The following is an 11,596-nucleotide window of genomic DNA, read 5'->3' as shown; positions in this document are numbered from 1 at the left end:
AAAATAAATATGATGGCATGATTATAGGTAGCATACAAATCAGTGTGGAAAACCTAAAACTAATAATTTATTGCCAACCCCACTTAACCAATTTTAGCTTCTTCTTTAATTAAATATACATCAATATTTACAAATCAACCATTCTGTTGGTTACTATTACTTTGATAAAGTAATATTATATTTTGATAAAGGATAAGACGATATTTATATATATATATATATATATATATATATATATATATACATATATATCGTAACAGTATATAATATATATAATATTATTTTTATATATCCTATAGGAAAATAGATTAACTCATTAACCCCTTAAGGACAATGGGCGGTCCCTAAACCCATTGAAAACAATGCATTTTGAGGCCGTATATGTACGGGCTTTGTCATTAAGGGGTTAAATGGTGATAAGCCACATTTCTTCCCAAATATAATCACCATGGAAAGACATTAGATACATGTCTCCCATATCTCACCAGCTGGCTGTGATCATGTTCATTTAGCTGGCCTTAACCTTCAGTATTCAGTTGTTGTTTTCAGCAAAGCTTTGCATAGCTCTTTGGCGCTTAAAGCGTTAAATCAGAGGTCTGACGCCACTGTCTTTATGTAACGCCGCTAATGCAAACATGGTAATAAGACATTCCTCATCAGATACGGATATGTTGACAACAATAAATTGTATAGTAAAAAATAGTAAAAACTGACGATCATCTCCGCTCTACCCCAAAAAATGGAATTATTTTGGCGGTTGAGATGTTGATTGTATATTTAGAGTGTTTTAGGGCCTTCCCTGTGTTTCTGCTGGCATGTAATAGAGCGTATTGGACATGCGCAAACAGGCACAGCTTGAACTGCCAAGTCCACCGTTCACAGCTAGGACAGCCAAGGAGGAAAGAGGGAATCCTTGGAGAAGCCTTCGGACCATTTTCTAACCAGGGGTTACCCTAAACATTTATTGGTGCCGTGTTTGGAACAGCTGTGTGTTTAAAGTCACTTATGGAGGAGGCTGGCGTTCTAGCGAGCGTTCAATATAAAGGGGTCTGTTTACTTAGGAAGCATATGGTTTTGATAACGCTTTTTTCACCGTAGCTTGTTTATAGCTATGAAATTCTGACTTAAAAAGCTCTATATGGAGCTTTGAATATTTCTGTGTCCTAAAACGATATATTTATATAACATCATTACCATACAATAACCCTCAAATCAGCGATGGTCCATTTATAACTTATTTTTCTATGCAACCATCACACGGATATTACCGCAAAGCTGCAACCCATAAACTTTAGTTTATAATCAATGCCACAGAGAAGTGCTTTCACCTATCGCATCAATGTGTAGCATTTGAAGAGGTGCCGTGACAGAACAATGAGATATCATGCATCATAGTGCGTGAACTCATTACTCTGTATTTGCCATGACTGCATTAAATGGCGTATTCAATAAGTCCCATAAAAAGCTTTTTGAACCGCGATCCGGCAGAAAGCCACGTTGACTTGAATGGGATGTTGGCCAGAAGGGAACAATAAAGAACATCACATCAGCACTTGTACCTCGAGACTGGAACAGGACCTCTTCAGCACTTGGCGTCTTACTGAAACTTAAGCGTGTTCTGTATAGCGTTCAAAAACTCAGATAATGCAATTGTCAACAAGAAAGGTGATGTCTCACTCACAAGTTTGTTAATAAATAGTATATATATATATATATATATATATATATATATATTTCATATATATTATTATTATTATTATCTTTTATTTATATAGCGCCAACAGTTTACGCAGCGCTTAATACAATACATATATTCAAGGGGTCTGACAAGACAAGAATTGACAGACTAAGACAAACCGATACATTTGGTGGTACTTTCATATATATATATATATGAAAGTATGTGGCACATATGTGCCAAACTAAACAATAACCCAAAATACCGTCCGCCAAAAATGAATTCACCTTAATTAAGTTCGCTTTCATTTAAATTATACATTTTTTCATAAATGTATCTCGTAATAACAGATCCAGCCAAATGACTTTAATGGCATCTGGTTAAAAATATTGTTTAAAGATCAACTTGACCAAATGTGGAATTGCATTTAATTGCACTATACGACCCCAAATTATTCAAAACAAAACTGACCACAATGTAATCTTTGGTAGCTCTCAGCAGATACTGTGTTGTAGACTCCAAAAAGTACTGAGTCGATACTAAAAGTATCTAAATTGCCATACTTGCTAATAATAATAATAATAATATATCATGTGTACACAGAGGAGCAAGGGATATAATCAAACAAGACTGATGTATATCGCTTTAACTGCGTAAAACTAGAGAGGGCCAGAAGCTTAGATGCTAGATGATAGATAAGGTAGTAGGTAAGTGGAACAGCCTCACAGCAGAAGCAGCAAAGGTTAAATATTTCATTTCAATGTTCTTAAAAATAATTCAAGACCGTGGACCATCGCCTAATTTCTTTATAGTAAGAAACATTGACGTTCACGGCAGATTAGAACAATTTGGGGCATCTAATCTACCTGTTTTTCCTGATTTAAAGATTCTCACTTGAATCAGTCCACGGTCTTGTGTTATCAGGATAACTTTATGCCCAGACTAGAGGGGCTGAATGGTTCTTATAGGCCACATTCTATGTTTCCAACTATAAAGAAACTACGCAATGGTGCTTTTAGCGACAAGGTGAATCCTTTTAAAGAACATTAAAATAAAATAAATGTTCTAGATCACGAAGATGGGATAAGATGTGTTTTTGGTAATAGATCGGCTTAAAGACTTGGTAACTTTTTCAGAATGACTCCTCTAGCATTAACAGCTAATTACCCGGGGCATTAGCAGGACATTTTCAGCAAAGACCACCAGTCGTGACCCTTAGCCGTAGTGAAAGTGCTTCAGACTATCTGGTAATGATAAAACATTTGCCGTTTGTGGCTATTCACTAACAGGCTATTGATGTTTTTGGTAAGTAGTCGTTAGGTACACCATTAGTTCAAAGAAGTGTTTCATTGGCAAAGAACTTAAGATTCATTTTCATTTGAATAGTAGTGAGAGGTGTCCTATACCCCACTCCCATGATCTCCCTTTATATAAGTAAATGTATTCTTTTCCTTAGGTGCAAAGCTGCCATGGGGACTCCGCAGGGGCCATTCAGACTCACTAAGTTAACCTGATTAGTTTTTAAGAAAGACAGAGGGTTTCTGGGGATAACCTAAACCGTATAAACATGTTCAGAAGTCATGGACTGGATGTGAAGGAAAAGAGACGACTCGTATTGGTTAAAGGGACATTTGTCTTTTGTCCATAGAGAATCAAAAGAGAAAAATACGTTCCTTCGCTGTAATAGCCTCTACCACTCCTGCTGGGAAGCTGTTGCATTTATCAAATGTATGTGAATCTACTTATGTATTTAAATCTTTTTATCCAAGGGTGCAGCTTTCTGGAGGCTGTATCACCTTGGGTGCCCGCATTTCTATATGTATACATGTGTGTATATAGAACAACGACATTTTTAAACTCCCCCCACATTGCCTTTCCAATAATTATAGATCAGATTAGATTAATACAATTATACAAGCAATAGTAACAGAATATTTTATTATATAAAAACAGAATATTTTATTATATATTATATTATATATATATATATATATATCATTATATTTACATATAAATACAAATATATTGCCACATGGAAACTATGTTCTCTGGCAAAAGGTGTTAATACTTGCATCTTATTGCAGGAAGTTAAGATGGCTACATCCATGGTATACACATAACGTGCAGTTCATGAAACATTAATTATTATTAATCCGGAAACACCATTACATATTTCCCATATATATATATATATATATATATATATATATATATATATATATATATATAGTATAAATGAAATGTGTTAATCTTTTAACTAGCTAAACCCCACATGTGACAAGATATTTGTCATGGCAACTGCAAAGGAACATAACCAAAATGTGAATTAGGCCCAAAATATATCATTTTAACCATAATTAACCTTATTATTTGGAAGTGTCCTATACAGGATCAATTTTGATTTCAACCTGTGCATGTTTTTTAAATCTGCATATAATATAGTGTATAGTAAGTACATGTCTTAAAAAGTTTCGTGTGAATCCCTTTGACCGGGTGGAAATGCTTCTAATAGAAGTACATTAAAGAAATGTGCAAAATGTTGGATCATTTCAATTCGAGTGAAATTCAGTTTGAACACAAGGAAACGGACCAACCAAATATCTGGAAGATCTGCTTGGCCTCCAACATGGCTGTTCACCAAAAATAGTGCATTGTGGGCCACATAAACTGCACAACGTCTTGTGATCACGGGTAGGATAGGTTCCAGGATGTAGAGGAAAAGTAGGAAATTATGTACCGTGATAATTTTTTTGGGGGAAATAATCTGTAATGGATGGTAATTGCTAAGCCTTCACATTACACGAGTTGCTGTTGTGTTCTGAACTTCATTTTCTTTCTACAGATGCAACAGGAAACCAGTTTTGAGAACACTGATGACTGCGTATCTCAGATTATATGAGGGTAAAATGACCTCACCTGCTCTTTTTTGTCTCTTAATGGTAGCAGTAGAGTCACAAGAAGACCTCATAAGTTAACACTGACCATCTGAAACAGCGGGTAAATAAAAATAGGATGAATAACCACATGCTTGTCGGTCTCGTATGGATTTTAGAACACCCATTCTAGTCCTGAGATTATAAAATAGATTAGTTTATCAAGTGCTCATTTAGGGACGGGACTTCTGAATTATTTTTCAGAGCTAATTCTGCTTGATTTGGATTATGGGCTTTTCACATCACATAAATCATACATATTAGCAAATTAAACAACAGCTTTCAGTCCCATTGATTGAAATGCTTCAACCCGATAGAGGGGGGACTCATAACTGAGTTATGTCTGAAGTCATAACTGATTAAGAATATGTCATGAGACAGTGTTGTTCCTTAATCTTTAGCTCAGTTATTGAGGGGGGTCTGGTCTAATCATCAGCAAATATTGGGTACTGATTTATAATGATATCAACAAAAAGGATAATTTAGCAATTTTTTCTTTTGTTGCACAAACTGTTATCCGGGTTAGAAGCAGACAATAAAGCAGCAGCACAGCAGGGAGAAGAAATGGGTTCCACTGAGCATTACTGGAATACACATATGGTGCTAATTGGTATTAAGTTGTGGCTTTGCGCACATGTTTACTGTGCAGAACATTCCGTGGTGTGCTATCCAGTTGTGGTGTTTCAAATTTGTGGCTTTGCATTCATGTTAATATGTTCCAAGAGTTGTGTCTAATTGTCCAAGCTACTGTATGCTGCGGCTTGCGTGAAGCAGGGTGGGTCCAAACGCAGCATTTTTCCATGGAACAGCTGCCATATGCCTTACGTTAAATGTTTTCATATTGCTGTTTATTTTCTATAATCATGTTGTTTATGAAATCTTTCTATAAAATGTGTTAATAAACATTGAGGATTTTTCAATTAAAAATCAAAAGTATCCTGTCGTTTTTTTGTGTGGGAAGATATGGGTAAAAAAGTTAAAAAAAACTTGCTTGATTTGTTCAATTATACACTTAAATACGTAATTCTGGTATGAGATGGATGTGCAACAAATTTTAGAGTTTTCAGTACAATACAGATCAAGCACTAATGAATTATGGTTAACGGGACGTTTCAATCTCCCCTATTCCTGAATTTAAAGAGCACGGTCTATATTTATATTTTGGTTTTATTTTGTGCTCAAGAAAAAAATATATCCTCTTTCATTAGAAAAAAAACATTTAATTAACACTTTGATTAAATTAATAAACATATTTTCCACTTAAATAACTTGTACATAGTTCATGACTGTGAGGAGGAGGAATTGAAAGCTTTTTAAATGTAACACAGACAGTGTACTCAGTGCTTTACCCCAGCCCATCTCTTTCATATACCATAACAGGGTCTATATGTCTGACTGAAAATGCATTTTGTTATTGGGCTGGCTGTATACTCGGCTAGGTGTGAGAAATAGGGGGTGAGTTTAGAGTATTCTTTGCCTGGAAAGGAATAACAGATCTGCTATTATTTGCATAATGTCCCGATCAGCACCTTTAACATTCAACCATTCGGCAGGAGCTGAAGACTAATTGTGTTTAAGATCTACATTTTGCCTTTCTCTTTCTTGTGCATAGCATACCGTTCTAGCTGTAATAATGAGTATGAATGTAAAATATATACATATACACTGCAGTAAATGAAAGGGGCCAAGGAGTCCATTCATACTCACATTTATCTTTGAAATGGATAATTGAGCTTGCAAGGTATCACTTTAATTCCTAGAATTCTATTCAGTCACATCTGACTTCCGTCTGCCACCGCTGCCATTAACTCTTTGAGTGTCACTACCATTTTACACTCAAGGGAATGGCGTTGAAAGGATTTCGCTTTTTTTTCCCCTCCTAATTAGGATGTTCCCACTGTCCTATTCACCCAGTGGGCCGTTAAAAATATTACAATGGAGAAATGGGAATGTGAATTATTGAAATTCATCCTAGTAATCACTCATCTCTGTGATTTCTGTGATACAATGTATCGTTACTATATTCCAAGCGCTCCATGCTATATAGAAAGGTACAGAGAACCTTCTGGAAAATACAGATCATTGCATCGATCTACTAAGCTGCTTTTCGAAACAACATGAGTTACACAAAGATTATTTATATTGTACACTGTCATAAAAAACATATGAACTCAGCCTGGACCGGTGACTATGCCTAAAAGAAGCTAGAATCACCATCAAACTTTTTTTTAACTTTCACTTCTTACGTGATGGGTTACTGCTTTATATTATTTCTTTTCGAATTTAGTTTTTCTGACGTACATGAGACCACATACATTACTTAGAAACATGCAGTTTACATCGTATTGTGAATACTGTAAAAGGAATTACTCGTAAAGGTAAAGAGGTCATACAAAGCAACACATGGAAAAAATATTTGGTCAAGAAAAAAAGACGCAGGTCACATATGGGAATGCTAGCGAAGATGCAAGAAATTATTTTCAACCTATCTCAACAAAAGGTGGACATTTTAAAGCAGGAAACAAAAAGAGTATCCACACTCTTGATGTAGGGTGATATTAAACAGCTCGGTACAAAAGCAGTGTGTCTGTTTCCAAATTGGTCTTCCATACTTATAGGTCAGAGAAAGCTGCGTGTAGTTCTAAAGGAGAACTCCCATGTTTTTCTGGGTGGTATAGCTGTGTAATCAGTAGGGTATCTAGTGTTGTGCGCTTAGGTAGTGTTGCAGCATGCATGCAGTTTCCCATGGGTGTCCTTGTTCCCTCTGTGTACAAAGGTTTCTTCAGTCTTCACAGTGATCCTTCCAGCCGGATCATGGACCAAACAGGGAGGTGACATCCTCTGATGAGAAAAGACGTCAATGTTTAGGGGGCTCCCTGGGACACTGGACTTACCCTTTGAAGGAATATCAAAGTAACTGCTGGGGTGCTTAGTGATTTTGTCTGACAGGGCTTGATTTGCACTTCTGTTTCGCAGGCACACTCATTTAAAATGGTTTGAGGCCCAAGACTGCTGCTCCATTGCTGGTACATTAGAGGGAATGTGGGGGTTCTCCTGCAGGAAACTGGAAAGTCCAGAATACCTTCAGCTTTTAATAACACAGACAAACTGCAAACAGAACTGGGGCCAACAGAATCATCAGCACTATCTCTGCTTCTAGGCTGCTACCTCAATCCTGCCTACAATATATAGGTTGTTCTCTGTTAGTTTTCTTCAGTATTTAGAAAAGCCATTTTAGACCCCAACATGCAAACTTTATCACCATTAGTTTGTACCTCTCAATATTTCATGTGTCCAAATTGGCACACCTCTATTGGGATAGACACAGGCAGCCGAGAAGTGGGATGACTCCAGTGGAAGCCTAGACAAGTCAGAGGATCCCCCCAACCAATCTACTACTCGTAAAAGCCGGACAGTTCCTGACAATCATGGCTGTCCTGCACAAACCAAGACTGGTGGTTTGGTATGGTAGCCCTTGGTGGTGTCTTAAAACAACTTCCCTCTCCAGACCTCCCCTGTCTTCTGCATGAAGACCTCCCATCTATGTAAGTTTTTAGGAATTGATTCACTCCTTGAAATGCTTACACAGGGGTCTGGTTAAAGGAAGGAACCTAGCATAGTATGCCTACCAAGAGTTACTTGGGAACTTCTAAAGTTAACTGCATACTGCTGTAATAGTACAGAGCACTCTAACAAAAGTCTGGGATGCAGCTCCCACTTCATGAACCTACAGTGTAAGAGCAAAACAGATAGTTCTTCTGACAGAGAAGCCAAATAAAAGTTACAATTATTCATCTTGCTACTGTAAGTCATCACAGTTATTGCTGAATATAATTAATACGTGCATCCCTTGTCCTTGGCTTTCATTGATCACAATGGCATTAATGTTAATGGGGAAATCATTACATCTTGCTCAGATGAAAACAATTAACCCGTTTGATTCTGCATACACTTGAAATAGCTGACTCACATTCACGGATGGTGGCGCTTACTAAGACGTTAAAAAGGTCGCTGCAAACACATATGTAATGTATGTGGAAGACACTCTCCACTATGACATGTTTGATGTCATGCCTCAAACTCCACTTGTGTGTTGTCACTTCCATATTTACCTGAAAAGCGGATGTTCAGCAGTACAAAATGTACCAACATCGGTCACCTCACTTTGGTAGTATAGAAAATTATATTTCAAGAGCTGCTGTTAAATGAATCATTTTTAATGGAACCAAAATCAAGAGATTTTTTCTAGGCTCTAGGCTTTTCTATATCTATATATGTGCATTCTATCTGCTACCTGCCGCAAATCCCATTATGCTGAGCAGCCCCCCAAAAAGTCCTCAACCCAGCATATTAGAAACAGTGCCCAGCATAGCAGACATCATGCCACATTCCCACCCAACAGTTTACTTTATGCTATCACATACTCACAAAAGTTTGCACTACACCACTGAAGTTTAACTACGCACGAACACATTTTGCATTATAGCCTTGAGGAGATGAACTACATATATGAAAGTTGAACTTCAGCACTGAAGAGGTTAACCACAAACGTATACAAGTTTTGCACTCCAGCATTGAAGAGGTTAATTACACATGGGAACACACCGAGAAGGTAGAGGTTTGTGTCGAGCTAGCTGTTATTTTTTCCGTCTGCTTTGTATACAGTCTGCTGACAGAGAGGAGGCTTTCTGCTTCCTCCATTCCCTTGAAATGCATCCTCCGTGCCATAAAATGACATTTGTATTAGCCTTGACTAGACAGAAGAGGTGGACCTATACATAATGTATGTAAAATACCGTATTTGCTCGATTATAAGACGAGGTTTTTTTCAGAGCAAATGCTCTGAAAAATACCCCTCGTCTTATAATCGGGGTCGTCTTCTAATCAGACCTCAAATAGAGGTCTGATTAGGAGACTAAGATCCAGATCCCCCGCACCGCTGCAGGGGACCTGGATCCTCCTGTCGTCGCCCCCCCCCACACACACTTACCGGTGCTTCCGGAGGTGAAGTTGGCAGCGGGGGTTTGTATGCGTCCGTCGCAAATACCTTCCCCGACTGTCAGAGATCAGAGTTCCAGAGTTCCTGATCACTGACAGCCGGGGAAGGTATTTGCGACGGACGCATACAAACCCCCGCTGCCAACTCCACCTCCTTCCGGCTGCCGCGGAATGAGACGTCAACCCGCTGCCCCGGCAATACAGCAGGAAATTGGAAGCACCGGTAAGTAAGTAAGTAAGTGTGTGTGTGTGTGTGTGTGTGTGTGTGTGTGTGTAGGGCATTTCTGCAATGCCTTACACCCCTATATGCCACTCTGGCACTTAGGGGGTTAAAAGGCATATTATGGGGCAGAGTGGCATATAGGGAGGTATAAGGCATTTCAGGAGGCAGAGTGGCGTTAAGGGGGCATTTAATAGTGCACTCTGCCTCCTGAAATGCCTTATACCTCCCTATATGCCACTCTGCCCCATAATATGCCTTTTAACCCCCTAAATGCCAGAGTGGCATATAGGGGTATAAGGCATTTCTGGAGGCAGAGTGCTCTATATAATGCCTTTTAACTCCCTTAATGCCACTCTGCCTCCTGGAATGCCTTATACCTCCCTATATGCCACTCTGCCCCATAATATGCATTTTAACCCCCTAAATGCCAGAATGGGATATAGGGGTATAAGGCATTTCTGGAGGCAGAGTGGCACATAGGGGGTCAAAAGGCATACCATGGGGCACAGTGGCATATAGAGGGTTAAAAGGCATATCATGGGCCACAGTGCCATATTGGTGTGGCAAGCCTGGGGGCAGATGTGCGTAACTGGGGGACAGGTTGGAAAATACAATAGAAAATATAAAAGAAATAAAAACAAAAAAAATATATTTTTCTCAATCATAGCTTTTATTAAAAAAAATAGTTTACATGAATTAACATTTACTGGCAAAACTTTTTTCCTTTAGGGTCGTCTTATATTCAGGCTTTTTCTTTTTTTCCTAAGTTAATATTCAGATTTTGGGGGGTCGTCTTATAATCAGGGTCGTCTTATAATCGAGCAAATACGGTACATACAAAAAGTTGAAGATTACTGATGAAAAGCACTGATTCACAAATCATCCAATACGGCCTGCAGTCAGCTGCATTCACTCATAAGACATAATTGTGATTGTTGTTCCGATCCATGAAAACCCATTGAACTACTTCTAATTTTCTTAACACAGCAAAAATATCTTCATGTCAGTCTTAACCACATAGTCGGACGCTCTGACTAATTAAATTCTCCTGAGGACTGGAATTTCTTAGCATTGCCATAAAGAATCAACTCAGTGTGGCGTCTAAGCAGGGCAGGTTACCCAAAAGATCACATGACTGACAGCAATGGCAGCCTCCAGGTCTGCAGATAAAGGGAGTTGTTTGGAATAAAATTAGTTAAAGCCAGGTTTTTTTGTCAACGACCTACATTAGTGTTAAACAGCACGGGGTATTATTTTCCATTTTCCATTGGACGTATATTCTAAACCTCACAGTTACTGGGTAACACAGATAAATTCAATAAGCCCAAAAGAATGCTTGAGGCCAAATACCTACTGTAGGAAGGACTGGAAGTCACTGGGATTAGGATTTCCTGTACACCTGTTATGAAACGGTTATGGGGTAACATTGTACCAAAAAAGTGTCCCTGTACTAATACTTTTAGAATTCAAGGTACAAATGTTGTATTACTTTTAAAAAAATAGTATGACCTGTTGTAAATTGTTCACAGAAAACATATTTTCTGATTCTGAAACCTATATGTGTTTAAGCCTTTGAAGGCTTTCAAATGGACTATGTTTTGTTAAGCGAAGGGGACAAGGTACATGTTTAAATTCTTTTCAAAGTTCAAGCATTAGATTATCGGTGAAAAATATATATTGATGTTTACCGAGTTGTAGTACACTGCATGGTAGTGTCATTCTGTTACAGCCAGTTTACTCCATGTACTGAGCATTTTCTGAGCT

This window comes from Spea bombifrons, chromosome 5 (genome assembly GCF_027358695.1).
Source record: "Spea bombifrons isolate aSpeBom1 chromosome 5, aSpeBom1.2.pri, whole genome shotgun sequence".
NCBI lineage: Eukaryota > Metazoa > Chordata > Amphibia > Anura > Pelobatidae > Spea > Spea bombifrons.
The sequence above is the reverse complement of the archived record's forward strand: the minus strand, read 5'-3'. Positions refer to the sequence as shown.